We start from the raw sequence: 18,381 nt of genomic DNA, 5'->3' as shown, positions 1-18,381 counted from the left end.
TTCAGGAATTAAATTAATTAAAGTGGCAGCGTTTTCATAAAATGAGGGAACAGTCATAATCATAATCCACGTAATCCGACATGCCAAACAGAATAATGCATTTCAACTCGGACGTGACGTCAAATCCGAAGTCCAAGTGGGAGTCGGAGGATAATCGAATGCAGGGTCAGACACACCCAGAGCCAGCAGGTGAGTGTGAGCCCCACCCATTGTGAGTATAAACCCAACCACAGGCAGTGGGTGAGAAAAATATGGGGCCAAATTCCTGCCAAAACATTGTGAACATGTGGAACATATCCAACATGTTCCACAAATGTAACAGTTTAAATACATCTTATGTTTTACAAATATGGAAACTGAGCCATGTTAATTGATTTGCAAATACTTGCATCTTGCACCTACTGTTACATTTGTGGCTGAACATGTTGGATTTTTAGCAGTGATTTGGCCCCGTCACAACAGGTGAGACACGCCACAGTCACAGGTGTGTAAGACCTGCCCAGATAATCTAACACCACCCACTGCCAGAAGAAACTACAGGTCACTAACCCAACACACATTCCTTGTTTTCAACTCCATTTGTGAAAGATTTAAAGCTTGTACATTGTCTTTCTGTGCAGTGGGAGGGGCCTAACAACCGGCCGTGTTATCAGACTGCTGCAGTTTACAGTTATTTTAATATCAACTAATGATTATTCAGATTATTTGCATCCTTAAATCAGACCTAGAATGAAAACTGTCTAACCTGAACTAACCTGAACTCTTCATCAGAGCTTAACCTCTTCATATCCTCCTGTGTGTCAGGGAGCTCCCATCGACGCCACGGTCACAGAGATGTACGCGGGCGAGTGGAGGACGGACCAGAGGACCGGCCTGGGCATCGGGCGGCGCTCCGACGGACTCACCTACTCCGGAGAGTGGCTCGGCAACAAACGGCACGGCTACGGCTGCACCACGTTCCCCGACGGCACCAAAGAGGAGGGCAAGTACAAACAGAACGTCCTGGTCAGCGGCAAACGCAAGAACCTGATCCCCCTGAGGGCCAGCAAGATCCGCGAGAAGGTCGACCGGTCGGTGGAGGCGGCGGAGAAGGCTTCAGACATGGCCAAGCAGAAGGCCGAGATCGCACTGTCCAGGTGAGAGCGTAGATAGAGTGAGTGATAGAAGTGGACTAAGAGAGTGTGACGCCATCAACTCTGTCCTACAAAGGCAAAAGAGCTTAACTCTCCAGAGTGTGAAACTGAGAGAAATGACTTCAAAGTTTCTGTTTTGTCTAGACAAAAGTCAGGCTCCCAAAATTTAACAGCTAGTTGCTATAATGAAGATATATTTGTATGCGAAAAATATTGGACTCAAAATTGACGTTTGACCCTTATTTGTCAGTTCCTGTTCTCTGCCTTTGTATCACGAGCCAAAAATAAGCAGTGGTGCAAAGACAAATGTGACATTGTCATTATTTGCTTGATTTTTCCCAGACTTCCATCCATTATAAGAAAACTTCACCGAGGTCGAGTCATCATGGAGTTTGTTTGTTTGAAATGATATAGAAGAGCTTTGGATTTCCTGTTTAGTGCTGATTAGGATCGCGAGGCAACACTTACCGTATTTTTCGGACAATACGTCGCTCCGTAGTATAAGTCACACCAGCCAAAAAATGCGCAATGAAGAAGAAAAAACATATATAAGTCGCACTTTTTGGGGGAAATTTATTGTATTAAATCAGAGACCAGGGACTGACATTTCCTGTTTAAAGTGAAGTTGTAGTAAAAACAATAGAAGAGAGAAGAACAGACTGTTAACGTCACATATGAACAGTTCTTCAGATAAATATAACATAAACAACAGAACAGAACAAGTTTAACAAACTCTCATCTCACTCCAAATCACTAAATCCATTTAATTCTTCATCCTCGGTGTCACTTCTGAACAACTCCTCGACCTCCAGAGGTAAACAGAGCGACGCTTCCTCTTCTGTGTCGCTGTCGTCAGATTCAGCATCAGTTCCAGTTAGAATTATTGGGGTCTTTCTGAATCCCGACAGGATGGTTTCGGTGTCACTGAAGTCCAGGCTTTGTCCATCCATCCAGTGACTTCAGGAAAGTTTCATGGTGCATCCTCCTGGTTACCGTAAAGCTGTGTTCTCCATCCCCGATTTCCCCCAGTCGCTCACAAGTTTCTCACTCCAAACTTTCTTTCTGCTGCTCGATTACAGTTTTCAGGTGCAGATTTCATGACTTGCAGCAGGGTCAGTCCATATGAAATCAGCCGCCCTAATTGGAAAAGTACCAAAAATGACCTGTGAGAGCTCATTTTCAAAAATTCCGTTTGAAATGAAGGTTAACAGTAGATGTTTTTATTACCTTAAACTAATCAGAATTTGCCAAAGTTTCTCTGGTAAAAATTTTAGTAACATCTAACTGTGGCCACATGGGGAGCCGAGGGTCCAAAGAAGGAGCCAAAAAGATCACATTTGGTCTGTGTCCATATTTGGGACTCTACACCGTCCACATGAAAGCTCAAAAAAGTGTGAGATTGTTGTCAGAAATGGTCATTCTCTCAAATATTCAGGTTTAACAGTTAGTTTGTAAATATCTGCTTGAAGTAAATAGATCTTGGACCTCAAAAATTGAAAAAAAAAATTGAGCGGCAACCAAATGTGAGATTTTGGGAGCCCACAGCGCCCCACTTAATAAAGACATCCAACAAAAGATTCAGAATCTATTACCAAAAATCTACAAAAATGTAAACTTTCAGCTTCCTAGCTCTATTTTTTATGAAGTTATGGTCTCTCAAACATGTTTATAAATTAAGGCTTCCAAAAAAAGTGAGCATAACCCCAAAATTTCAACGAGCCATAACTCAGGAAAAACTCAAGGGATTCAGTTAAAATTTGAGATTCTTTCATTTGGTAATTTTAGAAATTTTTTGAAATTTTTTCAGCCAAATCTGAGATGTCTCATAGGGGAGATTCCTTGAAAACAGCCGATTTCTTACGGACTGACCCAGCAGGACAGAGGCTCTTTCTGCAGGAGACATGCGCAGTAGAGCAAAGTGACAGTGGTACAGGAGGAACAGGAGCAGCAGATACTGACACACAAGACTAGAGCCTCTCCACACTTCACTCTCAACATTTATAAGTCGTAGAACAGACCCAAACCATGAAAAAAGTGCAACTTATAGTCCAAAAAATACAGTATACAGTCTTTGGGGAAACCTGTCAGGAGCAGGGGGCAGCACAGGCTTGGTTTGGTCCTTAGCTGGAGGATTTCGCCTGTTGTTGTCCGTGTTTGAGGTTTCCATTTGTTTATTTGTGTGGTGATTGTTGTTGTTGTTGTGCCCAGGATGAGTCACGCTCGTGGTAAAGCTGAGGCTGCAGAGTCGGTGGCGCAGAAAGCTCTGGAGGAAAGTCGTCTGGCTCGAATCACGGCCAAAGAGCTGTCTCCCTCCTTCCACATCTACGAGAACGGTCCGTCTAGCACACAAAATCTGCTTTTCAAACACAAAAAATGATCGAGAGTTGTGTTGTTTCCCGCTCTGTATCTCCACATTTTCTGAAATACTACAATAAATATCAAGGCTAAGATGTTCTAAGTACGTTTTCAAAGCCTGATGAATGCAGATTAGAGCACTTTTATGGGTTAAATTGACAGGAAATTTAAATACATCGATCGGTGCAACTTATAATCGTTGATACAGTTACAGAATTTCCTCCAGTCTTTCGTGACATTTCGATGTTGATGAATCCGTTTCCCGTGCGATTGTGCAGGTCTGGAGAGTGAACGGCCGAAGCGCGCGGACGGAAAGGACAAACCCGCTGCGTCGTCGGGCAGCGAGAGCCCCCTGTGCACCCCCGACACCACCCCGTCCGCCCTCACCCCCGACTGCAGCCCCATCGCGCCCGCCTCACCCCCCAAACAACGCTCACGAAAGACCTGCTTCCACCGCCAGAGCGCCCTGGACGACCACGCTGAGATACAGGTTAGACTCACCTCACAGCAACACGGTCCTGGGTCACCTTATTCACAGGATCTCTCTGTGTAGAGGTTGCATGTTCTTTTGTGTACGTTTCCTTTGGATACTCTAGTGTTCATAACCTTCCGTGGCTGGATCAGAAAACTCATGTCATATAAACCCCAAAAATAACAAGTATAATAATAATAAGTTCAAATATTTGTGCAGAGAAATACAAATCTATTACAGAAATCTGTTTTTAATTGATGAACTATTTTATTTACAAAATATTATAAATATTATGAACAACCTGAAAACTTTAAGAAAAATACAATTTCAACACAATATTTTAACATGAACTTGTATGTAAATAGGAATAAGTCAGTTTTTGTTGTAAAATCCTGCACTCGGCTCCACTTTTCTCATGTTGGACATTTTTCTGATGAGGGGGTCACGGTCAACAGTCAAAACCCCATCGTCCTTTAAGAGCGTTTGGAAAGAGACAAGTCTTCATTTGTGCTGCTGCTCTGGTGGACTGGAGGGGCCACGTACAGAGACGCTGGAGACGCTGCTGTGATAATACACCACAGAAAAATTTTTAACATTTTGATGTTTATTGCTAGAAAATATAATTCAAATACCTTTTTTAGTAGAAAATCAGCCCAGCTTGGCCATGGATTAAAGGTCTTGAGGGCCGGATCTGGCCCGGGGCCATATGTTTGACACCTGTGCACTAGACGGTTTACAAGAACCCCGGAAGTTGTGACCGCACACCGACCAATCAGCTGTGAGCTGTGAGGCCATGACGTCAAACTCGTCGCTTCTGTCTGTGTCTGTTTTGTGGAACAGCACAACAGAAAACAAAGCGTCGAGATGGATGTAGATGAAGACAGACATTCTGTGTTGGCGACGATTCCCGAGATCGAGGATTTAAAGCCAGAACAAAGAGAATGTTTGATGAATTTTATCAAGGGGAAAGACGTTATTGTTCTTCTTCCTACGGGATTTGGAGCATTACAAACGTCACGACCAAACAGCAGCGATTGGTTAAATTAAAAAAGTACCCGCCTACCATCGAGTGAATGAATCCTAATGCTGTGAGGTCACACGGTTTCCTCAAAGTGAAACCGGCTCATGAAGTCTGAACCAGGACTGAACCAGGTCCGGGACCAAACCGGAAACAGACCGGGACTGAGACCAGGACGTAGACTGGGACCAGAACCTGGACTGAGATTGGGACCAGGACCTGGACTGAGACCGGGACCAGGACCAGGACTAAGACCGGGACCAGGACAAGACCATGATTGAGACTGGAACTGAGACCGGGATCAAATTTCTCAAGGTTTAAATTAACATTTTTGGAAATGTTAATTAATTAACACTGGACCAAAGTTCCTGTTTAACCTGTTTAATGAAAAATGGAAAAAAACGGATAACGGACTGAACCAGGACTGAACCAGGTCCGGGACCAAACCGGAAACAGACCGGGACGGAGACCAGGACTAGATCGGGACTGAAATCGGGACCAGACTAGGACTGAGACCGGGACCAGACCAGGACTATACTGTGATTGAGACCGGGACCAGGACCTGGACTGAGACTGGAACTGAGACCAGGATCAAACCGGGACTGAGACCAGGACTAGACCGGGACTGAGACCAGGACCAGACCAGGACTATACTGTGATTGAGACCGGGACCAGAACCTGGACTGAGACCGGGACCAGACCAGGACTATACTGTGATTGAGACCGGGACCAGGACCTGCACTGAGACCGGGACTGAGACCAGGATCAGACTAGGACTGAGACCGGGACTGAGACCGGGACCAGACCAGGACTGAAAACAGTTCAGTCCTGGTTCAGTTTGGCATCACAGTTTAAGTCATGTAAACAGGAAACGGTCTTTGTCTGTTTTTTTCCATTTTTCATTTAAACACAAAATCGAAAAATCAAAAAATTTATCATTATTTGTTTTTTCATTTTGGTTTTGGAGACAAATAAGGAAGACAATTTTAGTTTTTTCTTTTTCTTGTTTTGGTTTTATTTTGAAAAACAAATGAACGAATGACACACTGATTCCAACTCGAGCCCCGATTTAACTTTCAAATAATTAAAATTACACTTTTTGTGTTAAAAACAACTCTGAAATATTTTACCTAGAAATTTTAACCCTCCAGTTTTTGCTGTGTTCAAGAATTGTGATGAATTTGAAATCTGTATATGTATATTTAACGATTATTTGCTGTATCGTCCATATGTAGTAACAAATGAAACTCTTCACAGTAAACAGTATTTTATTTGACCTTTTCTTCAGGTGCTGGTGGAGGGGCGGGGCCTGGATCTGCAGAGGGGCGGGGCTAACCACACCTGGGCGGAGGACAGGTACAGCAGCCGGTCGACCACGCCCTCGCTGCTGGAGGAGACCGAGGGGCAGATCAACGGCCACGAGCCCGTCGTGGTCGTCGCCAATCACAAACCACGAGACAAAACCCCATTGACCAATCACAAGCCCCGAGACACGAACTCCCATTATAAAACCTGGGAGCACTCGTTATCCAATCAGAAGCCCTCAAAACACGGCTCGTCCAATCACAAGACGCGGGAGTACTCCTCGTCCAATCACAAAACATGGGATCACTCATCGGCCAATCACAGCTACAAGCCTCAGCTGCACGTTCTGACCAATCACAAAGGCCCGGACCACGCGGCGTCCAATCACAAAGCGGCGGCGGAGCACGTTTCGTCCAATCACCACAAGCCCCAGGACTTTGCCTTGACCAATCACAGCGTAAAGGAGCACGCGATCGGCTACGGGAACCACAAACAGCACAACCACAGGACGAGCGCGGGCCACACCCACCACTGGAGCCCCGCCCACTCACGCCTGACGGACGAGCGCTCCGGCGGCGACTACAAGGTGAGAGGGGGCGGGGCTTATTTATCACCCACAGCACCAGTCAAATGAAGCCGATCGAGGGCGGCAGAGAAAGTGTCGATTTCTGAACCTCAGGGAAAGAAGGCGCCTGATTGGTCTGGTATTATATCACGATTTAAGGGACAAAAAGTTACCAGGACTAAACCAGGACTAAACCAGGTCTAAACCAGGACTAAACCAGGTCTAAACCAGGTCTAAACCAGGTCTAAACCAGGACTAAACCAGGGCTGAACGAGGACTAAACCAGGTCTAAACCAGGATTAAACCAGGTCTAAACCAGGACTAAACCAGGACTGAACCAGGACTAAACCAGGTCTAAACCAGGACTGAACCAGGACTAAACCAGGTCTAAACCAAGTCTAAACCAGGACTAAACAAGGTCTAAACCAGGACTAAACCAGGTCTAAACCAAGACTAAACAAGGTCTAAACTAGGCCTAAACCAGTTCTGAACCAGGACTAAACAAGGTCTAAACCAGGTCTAAATCAGGACTGAACCGAGGACTGAACCAGGTCTAAACTAGAACTGAACAAGGACTAAACCAGGTCTAAACCAGGACTAAACTGGGACTAAACAAGGTCTAAACCAGGACTAAACCAGGACTAAACAAGGTCTAAACTAGGCCTAAACCAGTTCTGAACCAGGACTAAACAAGGTCTAAACCAGGTCTAAATCAGGATTGAACCGAGGACTGAACCAGGTCTAAACTAGAACTGAACAAGGACTAAACTGGGACTAAACAAGGTCTAAACCAGGACTAAACCAGAACTGAACAAGGACTAAACCAAGAGCAGGAGCACAGCAACATCACGAGACTCTGAGGAAGAGCGAGAGTGAACAGTCAAAACTGTCAGGTATGAAAACAAACTCTTGGTCTGAAAAAAAAACTAATAACATAAATTATCAGAAGACCAAATGAACCTCATGACGATGTTTCTTTTATGTTTCAGGACTATTGTTTTTTTATATGACATTGATGTTTGTGTTGACCGTGTGCCTCCTCCTCAGGACCACTACACGGTGGACATGCGTCTGTCCGACTCACACTCGCCCTGCCCCTCGCGGCCCCGACCGCGGCTGCGCCCGGTCAGAGAGGGCTCCGTGGACTCTGTGCAGAGACTGGACCGCCTGGCTCTGGGGGCGGAGCCCGAGGACAGAGGGGCGGGGTCGTACGCGGCGGAGGGGGAGGAGCCGGAGCCGTGGCCGATGAACAGAGACCTCACTCTGTCGACACCGCTGCGGTCACCGCCCATCATCGACCTGGAGGTGGAGCCGGAGAGCAGCCTCAAGACGCACTCAGTCAGTCTCTCTCATCTTACTCCTGTAACATAAACTGAACAAATTTAAGTCTTACTCAGAATTGGGCAATTATTTTTTCTATGGGGCCACATAAGAAACAGAACATTTTGTAGAGGCCAAAATACTTAACTCAATTCTCTTAAGTCTTAAATAAATTCTGCAAAATATTAAATCAGTACCGTATTTTCTGGGGTATTAGCTGCGCTCTTAAGCCTCTAACCGCATCAAAAAACCACCACGCACCACAATCCGGAGCGCCCCATACACGAATCCACTCGGGAGTCCCAGCACGACTTCAGTAAACTACAAAGCCGCAAACACACACGGAGCAGACAGCGACCGCGCAGCGAAACACACACACAGACACACTCATCACTCCACGCCGACGAGGAACGGAACAGAGGAACGAACCGGAAAAGAGACCGTGACGTGCCGCTTCTAGACACGACTGAACAACTGAGTCACTGCGAACACGCCGACAACCCAGCGACAGACAGCACCCTCCCTACACGCCACAACTGAACAAAGCCCAGAGTCACCGTGAACGAACAAACAAACAAAACCACTCACCCATCACACTGTTGGGTTTCCTTTAAAGTCCAGTGCGGTTTATTTGTGAAAAAAGTTCAAAAATAGACCATTTAATGACGTCTTATAATCCAGAGAGCCTAATAACCTGGAAAATACAGTAAATCAGTCAGTAAATATCATTGTTTTGACGAGCTTCTCAGATTGAGTTTATGTTCTGACTAAACAATGAAAAAATGAGGTTGCCTTACAAAGAATAACATTTAAAAAAACACCTCCAAAATAAAAGCACTGCAGCTTTAGTCCAGGCATGAGGTAAAATGATAAAATATGTTAATGTTGTAATTCTAAATGATCTTAAACGGGCCGGTCAGAGTCGAACAAAGTGGCGTATGTGGCCCCGGAGCAGGACAAGGCCCAGGTCCGGTCTGAAGGAGTTCACTGATGAAGACTCCTCTTGGTCTATGATTTTTTTTTTTCAGCAACAGTTCTCTGGTCCCAGAACTAGACCAAGACTAAAGTCAAACTCAACCAGGACTAAATCTTGACTTGGTCTTGATCTTGACTGGACTAGAGCATGAAAGAAGTTTGATCTCATTAAATAAAGTTGATCACTGAAGATTAGAAAAACATGAGAACAGAACCAATATTATTATGTCCTTCTACTTGAAATTAAAGCCACAGTATGTAACTTTTCACCAAATAACAGCCTAAAATAAAAGCCTGTTTATTTATTTATTTTTTGGTTTGTTTTTTGCACTAAAAACATTTTTGTAAAAAAGCGTCCTTATTGTGAGTGGGCTCGCATCTCCACAAACGTGACCTGGCCTGAACGAAGACATTGTCCTGCTTGTTTTCCGTGGAAATTTTGTTCTTTTAGCCATAATTGTTTGTTCTAAATTATTTCTTTTAACTTTCTTTTTCTGTGGAATCATGCAGCTGATGTGAAACCTCCAGAAAGTTACATACTGTATCTTTAAGTATTTTTCAAATCTAAAACCCAATATAAAGTTGAGTTAAGATCATTTAATTCATGTGTCATTTGTTCATTAGTTTTTCAACTAAAAAACAATTTTCTTCATTATTTGTCTCCAAAACCAAAATGAAAAAACAGATAATGATTCGTTTTTTCAGTTTTTGATTTTGTGTTTAAATGAAAAAAAAACAACAAAAAAACAACAGATAACAGATGTTTCCTGTTTATGTGACTGAAATTGTGATGCTGGACTGAACCAGGACTAAACCAGGTCCGGGACCAGAACCAGGACCAGGACTGACCCCAGGACTTAGACCTGGACCAGGACTGTGACTGAGACCGGGGCTGAGACCAGGACCGAGACCAGTACCAGACCGGGACCAGACCGGGACCGAGACCGGGACTAGACCAAGACTGAGGCCAGGACCAGCCCAGGACCAGACCATGAATGAGACCAGGACCGAGACCGGGACCGAGACCGGGACTGAGACCGGGACCGAGACTGGAAATGAGACTGGGACCAGACCGGCACCAGGCCAGGACTGAGGCCGGGACCAGCCCAGGACCAGACCCTGATTGAGACCGGGACCAGACCGTGACTGAGACCAGGACAGACACCTGGAGTGAGACCGGCACCAGACCGAGACTGAGATCGGGACCGGGACTGAGACTGGGACCAAACCAAGACCGGGACTGAGACTGGGTGGGACCAGACCGGGACTGGGACCCCAGGACTGTGACTGAGACTGGGACTAAGACCGGGACTGAGACTGAGACTGGGACCAGACCGAGACTGGGACTGAGACCGGGACCAGACCAGGACTGAGTCCGGGACCTGGACTGAGACTGGGACTGAGATTGGGACCATACCGGGACCAGACCAGGACTAAGACCAGGGCTGAAACCAGGACTGAAAATGGTTTAGTCCTGTTTTAGACCCAGAAAAAAACAAATCATTATCCGTTTTTTATTTTAGTTTTGGAGACAAATAATTAAGAAAATAGTTTTTTATCATTTTCTTATTTTTGGTTTTATTTTGAAAAATGAATGTACGAACAACACACAGATTAACATTTCACCTTCGTGCTCTAACTCTCGTGTCTCTCCTCTGCAGGGCTCCAGCTCGTTCCTGGTCGTCATGGTGATTTTACTCAATATCGGAGTAGCCATTCTTTTCATTCACTTCTTTATTTAGGCCTCTGCAGGTAACGCCTACAGACTTTTACGGTTAAAATACGGTAAAAACTCTTCCTCCTCCTCCTCCTCCTCTTCCTCCTGGTGCAAAGGGACAGAGGCTCTGCCCGGATCTAAACCAGGTCTAAACCAGGACTAGGACCCTCTTACAGGACTCCTTGACGCGGCCTGCAGGGGGAGGCAGAGAGCATGAAGTACCCAAAAAAACTGAGACGGTTCGACCTTTGTTTGTACACTTTTCCAGGAGTCACACGACGCACCAGCTCTGCACAGAGGAGAGCGGCCCCCCCCCGAGCGGGTCCGACCTCAACCACACAGACGTCCATCTTAAACCAAGGCAGACGCTAAGGCTTTCAAACTGTCACCCCGCCCACGCTAAAGACGCCAGATTTTTACTTTTTAAAAACGCGAAAAACAGATCGAGTTCTCTTGAAACGGTTTGAAAGTTCTTCCTCGCTTCCCTTAAGCGTTCACAGCGTCCTCGTCACTCAGTTTATAAACGCTTTTCACGACTTTTAGAGGCCGCAGCGGACCAATTCTAACAACAACTAGCTTTCTAACGCGCACTTCCTGATAAAACGGTTCATAATTAGACGCAGACAGTTCACAGCGGACTCATTTTGACCTCAAGAGCATTTAATTTAATTTAACAGTGCGTATTATTATTGAACATCTGTAATTACAGTGTCTGGGAATAAAATCTGCCTAGTAACTGCTTGTCTCCATGGCGATGTGTACCTTTGCCCGGCATGTTCCACAGTATGGCATTAAACATATCTACTGTATCTTCCATTTAGGCTACGTCCACATGACAACGCTCCTGGACTTTTTGGGGTTTTTTTGCGGGTTGAAAAAAAAATTCACGACCACACACGTGTCAGATCAATAAATATTCACATGACAACGGAGTGAAAACGATGTAATACACCTTCCACACCTGTATGTGGCGCTGTTAACAATGATAATAATATTTAATAATGCAGATCTCATCACCGTTTTTTTTTAACTTTAAGGTAATTTAGTCTGTTTTAGATGTATCCCAGAAATATGGCTGCAAAAGTTAAACATATGTTTTTGTTTTTAGCCATAAAATCAGGTTGAGAATTATTAGAATAACTTGGTCTCAAAATCCAACAGTTTAATTACCCGTGTGTGATCTTTGTTATTGATCCGTGTGTGTAATCTGCGGTACGTGGGCCACACCTGTCACATTTCGGCAACGGTCTTATGGTCCATGGAGATCAGTTCGAGGGCTGCGGGCTTCGCTGCATCAGAGGAGTCTGGCGATGACGGGATTGTGATGTCATCGTTTTCCAAAAGCTGCAGTTTGTTTGTCCACATGAGAACGCGACGCCGGCGTTTTCAGATTTCTCCACTCTGGACCCTGTTCTCAAAAAACTCAGTTTTCGCCCAAAACGCTGGCTCAGTGCGGGCAAAAGGCCAAAACGAATACGAACTTCTCTGTTTCAACCAAAAAACGTTGTCGTGTGGACGGCCCCTCAGATTTCTCCACTCTGGAGCCTGTTCTCAAAAAACACCATTTTCTCCACCATCCGAAACACCGGCTCCGTGTGAATGAAAGACCAAAACAAAAACAAACTTCACCGTTTCGACCAAAAAACGTTGTCATGTGGACAGGCCCTTAGATAATTACAGGTGTTGTTATTACTGGGAAAAGGTGCATGGCGCTGTGGTGTCATCGTTTTCATTTCTATTTGTGAGTTTAATGCCATACTGAGGAACAATGTTGTCAATGGAATAATATCTCCATGGAAACAGGTTACACAGTGTATCTTTAAATAAATCAATCTCACTCATCCAGGTTCTGTGTGCTCTGATACAGCTCAAGATCATTCTAAAGCTCAGACAAAAGGAGAGCTTCAGGGTTTCTGAAACTGTCAAGAATGAAAACAAATCCGTGTTTCATTTGTTCATTAGTTTTCAAAATAAAACTAGAAATAAGAAAACGAAAAAACAACAGTTTTCTTCATTATTTGTCTCCAAAACCAAAATGATTTTTCGGTTTTCGATTTTGTGTTTAAATGAAAAATGGAAAAAATGGATAACGGACTGAACCAGGACTAAACCAGGACTAAACCAGGACCAGACCGGAACCAGACTGGAACGAGGACCAGGACTGAGACCAGGACTGAAAACGGTTTAGTCCAGCTCAGTCCGTTTTTTCCATTTTTCATTTAAACCCAAAATCGAAAACTAAAAAAACGAATCGTTATCTGTTTTTTCATTTTGGTTTTGGCGACAAATAACGAAGAAAATTGTTGTTTTTTTCCGTTTTCTTATTTTCAGTTTTATTTTGAAAAACAAATGAACGAACGACACACGGATTAAAACAAACAAATGAACCGAATCACAAATTATCGGAAGTCGAAATGAACTTCGTCGGGCTTGTAAATATGACTTCTTTAGTATCGACACTTGCGAAAATAAGCATCGAAATATTAGTATCTGATTTCCGAAACTTTTCACACGCGATAAAAAACGTCCGTTGCACTTTAAGCACCCGACAGTCCGAAGCCTTACACTGCCTTTGTTTGTGATGGACGGGACGATTGTAGTTTTCGCAGAGAGCTGGTGCCCTTCGATGTAAACATGCCGACTTGAGCATGGCACAGTGTATTTCTGCCTTTTTGCGTTTGGGGCCCGATCTTGTCTTTCCGATTATATTGATTATTATTATTATTATTATTATTATTAACTATGCGCTATATTCAGAACTATGCTGCAAGAGTAGATCCATTTAAAGGGCTCTTTCCTCTTCTTCTTCTTCTTCTTCTTCTTCTCTCTCGTTTCGTCGTTCGGTTTCGCGGCGGCCAGTTTGCATGAGGCCGTTTCAAACCTGAATCCCTTTAACATTTTCACACTTCGAGACGCGGTTTTATGTTCAACTTCACGGCAAAAGTTACTCCAGAACTTGACTTCAACTAAAAAAAACGGTAATTTTTGCGTCAAGAATCTCCGACTTCCGGTCATGGCGCGATGCAAACTGGGAAGGGTTTTTCGAAATACGTCAAATGCGTCGTCTGGAATGTTTCGCAGTACGGCGTTAAACCTTTCTATCCAAACAAAACAAATTACGGGTCAGATCTGCGGAGAGGCGACGCCGCTCACAGTCAGAACGAATGATTTTCCTGGTGTTTTTGAGCTGTTTAATGTCCCACTGCGGAACATTCCAATGACGTATCCATAGAAACAAGCAGCTGAAGGACACCCAATACATGCATGAAGAATTTTGGACTTCCGGTCATCGCGCAATTCATACTGGGAAGGATTTTGCGAAAAAGTGAGCATCAAACCACGATCTTTTCAAGTCTTTTGAACCATATCACTTTTGTTTCTGGTTCTGATATTGTCATATTTTAGTTTTGGGATTCGGACATCGTAATTGTGTGGTTGTTGGATCCTAACAACGGAAAACGACTCGAGAAATTTGTTTGTGAACTCCATAAAGTGCAAAAGTGAATCAGATGTGTGTGACTCAAACCTCCGTTCAAACTGTTTCTCTTCACAACAGAATTGAAAAATAGTGAAAGGTGAAGGTGATGGGCAGGATTGATCCACAGGAAGAACCAAAAAGGAAACATTTGACTGTCTAAATCAGGCATGTCCAAACTATGGCCCGGGGGCCAAATGCGGCCCTCAGACAAATTTTTCTTGGCCCTCAGGCTTCCAGGTGAATTGGTCCAAATGACCTTGCATCAATTAAAAATTTACTTTTTACTGCAAGTTTTTTGAAAATCTACCTTGAGAAAGCCAATATTTAATATTTAGTGTTTAGTGGTTTTAAGGATCTTAGCGTGAATAAAGACTGGTGGCTCATTTTAACATGTTTAAACATGCACATATTTCAGTTATTCACTGTATTGAGCTCCAGTCTATGGCCCTCGATCGGCCCTCTGCTTCATCTGTGTTTAGATATGTGGCCCTTGATGAAAAAAGTTTGGACACCCCTGGTCTAAATCATCCCAAGTTTGCAGAGAACATTTTGTATGTGGAGCGCCGACAAAGCAAAATCCCGATCCTTCACTCAACCTCATTTACGAATTTAAAAAGTCAACGCCAAAGTGAAAAGCACCAACTGTTCACCAAGAAACACCTTCCACTGCAAAGAGACCAAGACATGATGTTTCTGTAAAACCACAAGAACAAGAAAGTGCAGCTCAGTCTGTTTGTCTTCTGCTCCTCTACATTAACAAACCGGATTTTGTTTTGTCGTCGCTCCACATACAAAATGTTCTCTGTAAACTCGGGATGATTTAGTCAGACAAATGTTTCCTTTTTGGTTCTTCCTGTGGATCAATCCTGCCCATCACCTTCACCTTTCACTATTTTTCAATTCCGTTGGGAAGAGAAACAGTTTGAACGGAGGTTTGAGTCACACACATCTGATTCACTTTTGCATTTATGGAGTTCGCAAACAAATTTCTCGAGCCGTTTTCCGCTGTTAGGATCCAACAACCGCACAATTACGATGTCCGAATCCAAAAAACTAAAATATGACAATATCAGAACCAGAAACAAAAGTGATATGGTTCAAAAGACTTGAAAAGATCGAGGTTTGATGCTCACTTTTTCACAAAATCCTTCCCAGTATGGATTACGCGATGACCGGAACGCCGAGATTCTTGATGTGTGTATTGGGCGTCCGTCAACTGCTTGTTTCCATGGATACGTCATTTGGAATGTTCCACAGTGTGACATTAAACAGCTCAAAAGTACCCAGGAAAATCATTCGTTCTGACTGTGAGCGGCGTCGCCTCTTCGCAGATCTGGCCCGTAACTTGTTTTGTTTGGATAAAAAGGTTTAATGCCGTACGGCGAGACATTCCAGACGACGCATTTGACGTACCCCCCTGCCAAAAAAGTTACACAGTGCAGCTTTTAAACAGTTTAGACTACCCACATTTTATTATATTTCATTTTATTTAGAATCTTGTCGAGGTTCTTCTAGTTGTTTGGAGAAGTTTATCATTTTACTTCCTTTTTTTTCATTAAATTTGTTGCGTATCTACAATTATTTTAAAAAGATGACAAAATATAGGGGGAATTAATTGATTCGGAGTGATAATTTAAGTTCTTTATACATTGAAAAACTTGTAATTAGCTGTTTATTTGGAAAGTTTTAATATAATTTGAATTCCTGGTTGGATATTGGTGTCAGACGTCAGCCAAAACTAAACAAAATTACACAATAATCATGATAATAGTAATAAAAATGAAACACAACGCCTTTATTTGGTTAAATTAAAGTTCAAACTGTCGGAAAAACGTGTTCCTTGTGCGTAAATTGAGCTCATGACAGTTGAGGGCTTCTGTTTTAGCGCGACTTCCTGTATTTTTTGTGCTTTTCTTCTCCGTTTTTCCTGCAAACTGTCACTGAACTGATGTGAAACGATGATAAATATAGAAACATAAACCACAGACACGGGCAACGTCCCACTGAAACAGGTCAGAATGAGAAAAACATGAAAACCTGTCAACAGAACGTTCAATAAATCTGGTTAGGATTATTTCATCAGTTCTTGTTTGTTTAAAATTTGAAAAGGTAAAATTAAAGGTAATTACAAAATGTTAAGTTAACGATAAAACTTACCTAAATTTACCAAACTAACCCTAAACTCTAACCCCTACCTCCTAACCCTTATCTCCTAACCCCTATCCCTAACTCCTACCTCCTAACCTGTAACCCTAACCCCTAAACCCTAACCAATAACCTCTACCTCCTAACTCTAGCTCCTAACCCCTAACTCCTAACCCTACCTGCTAACCCCTAACTGTACCTCCTAACTCCTAACCCTAACTCCTAATCTCTAACCCGTACCTCCTAACACTTACTCCTAACCCCTATCCCTAACTCCTAACCTCCAACCCTTAATTCCTAACCAATAACTCCTAACCCCTTACTCCTAACTCTAGCTCCTAACCCCTTACTCCTAACTCTAGCTCCTAACCCCTAACCCTACTTCGTAACCCCTAACTCCTAACTCCTAACCTCTAACTCCGAACTTCTAACTCCAAACTTCTAAACCCTAACCCTTAATTTCTTACCCCTAACCAAAAACTCCTAACCCCTAACTCCTAATCCTTAACTCCTAATCCCTAACCCTAACTCCTACTCTAACCCCTAACCTCTAACTCCTACCTCCTAACCCCTAACTCTTAATTTCTTACCCCTAACCAATAACTCCTAACCCTTAACATCTAACTCCTAACCTCTAGCTCCTAACCTCTAACTCCTAACCCCTAACTCTTTCTTCTAAACCCTAACCCTTAATTTCTTACCCCTAACCAATAACTCCTAACCCCTAATTCCTAACTCCTAACCTCTAGCTCCTAACCTCCAACTCTTAACCCTTAACATCTAACTCCTAACACCTAACCCTAACTCCTACACCCTAACTCCTAACCTCTCACTCCGAACCCAAAACCCCTAACCCGAACTCATAACCTTTAACTCCCAACGCTAACTCCTAACTCCTAACTCCTACCTCCTACCTCCTAACCACGCCCTAAACCTTTAACTCCTCGACTCCCGTAAAGTCAAATTCTGGAGTAACGTCGGCTTCACGTCGTCACGTCACGTCACCGTCTTTGTTCGACATCAAAACGGCTTTGAAAACAATAATGGACCAATCTGGAAGGTGAAGGTAAAGCTGCACTACGTCATTTTTCTCACGGAGCGCCTGCCACCTGCTCGTCTCCACGGAGGCGTCGGCGTTTTGCCTGGAATGTTCCGCAGTATGGCTTTACAATTAGTGCTGTCTTACTGCTCAAATAACTTGGAAAAATGTGGCTTCTCACGGAGAGCAGAGAGCAGGTGTCTTGCCAAAGGACACAACGGAAGAATGTACAAGTCGGCGCTGCTATTGAACCCCCAACCTTCAGATTATCAGAAATTAATTCACGACCAAACTCGACGTAACGACAAATTAACAAAAAACGATAATAATGACTCGATTAAACTCTTTATTTTTCGTTTTTCCGCTTTAAATGTGCACTACGTAACATTTTCGGAGGAAGTTCTGCTGTCTGCTCGTCTCCGTGGAGATGTTGCCGCTGTACCTGGAATGTCCCGCAGTGTGGCTTTTAACTTAACCTCGAAAAATCCTTCACTTACACGCGTTTTTTTTGTTCAGAAACGCCTTGAAAAACGGTTGCTCTGAAGGCGAGCGCGGGGACGCCTCTCCGCAGATCGAGCTCGTTCCTGTAGAAAAAATGATGGAGACGGAATATCACGTCGTTTGAACGGGAAAAGGTTCTCAAAATAACCACGAACTGATGATTAAAAGCGCTGTACCTGATTTTTACTCTCTTAAAAACATAAAAAAACTACTTAACTACTTCATTTTTAACAGTTTGCAGTGGTCCCAGCAAGCTAACTGCGCACTTCCTGATTACCTGACATATATATATATATATACGTGCTTATACAATATATTTATACTGGACACGTCACGTTTTACTGAAATACTTGGGCAA

The sequence above is a fragment of the Boleophthalmus pectinirostris genome, unplaced genomic scaffold, assembly GCF_026225935.1.
Source record: "Boleophthalmus pectinirostris isolate CB_2022bp ecotype Guang Dong unplaced genomic scaffold, ASM2622593v1 HiC_scaffold_19, whole genome shotgun sequence".
Lineage (NCBI taxonomy): Eukaryota > Metazoa > Chordata > Actinopteri > Gobiiformes > Gobiidae > Boleophthalmus > Boleophthalmus pectinirostris.
The sequence above is the reverse complement of the archived record's forward strand: the minus strand, read 5'-3'. Positions refer to the sequence as shown.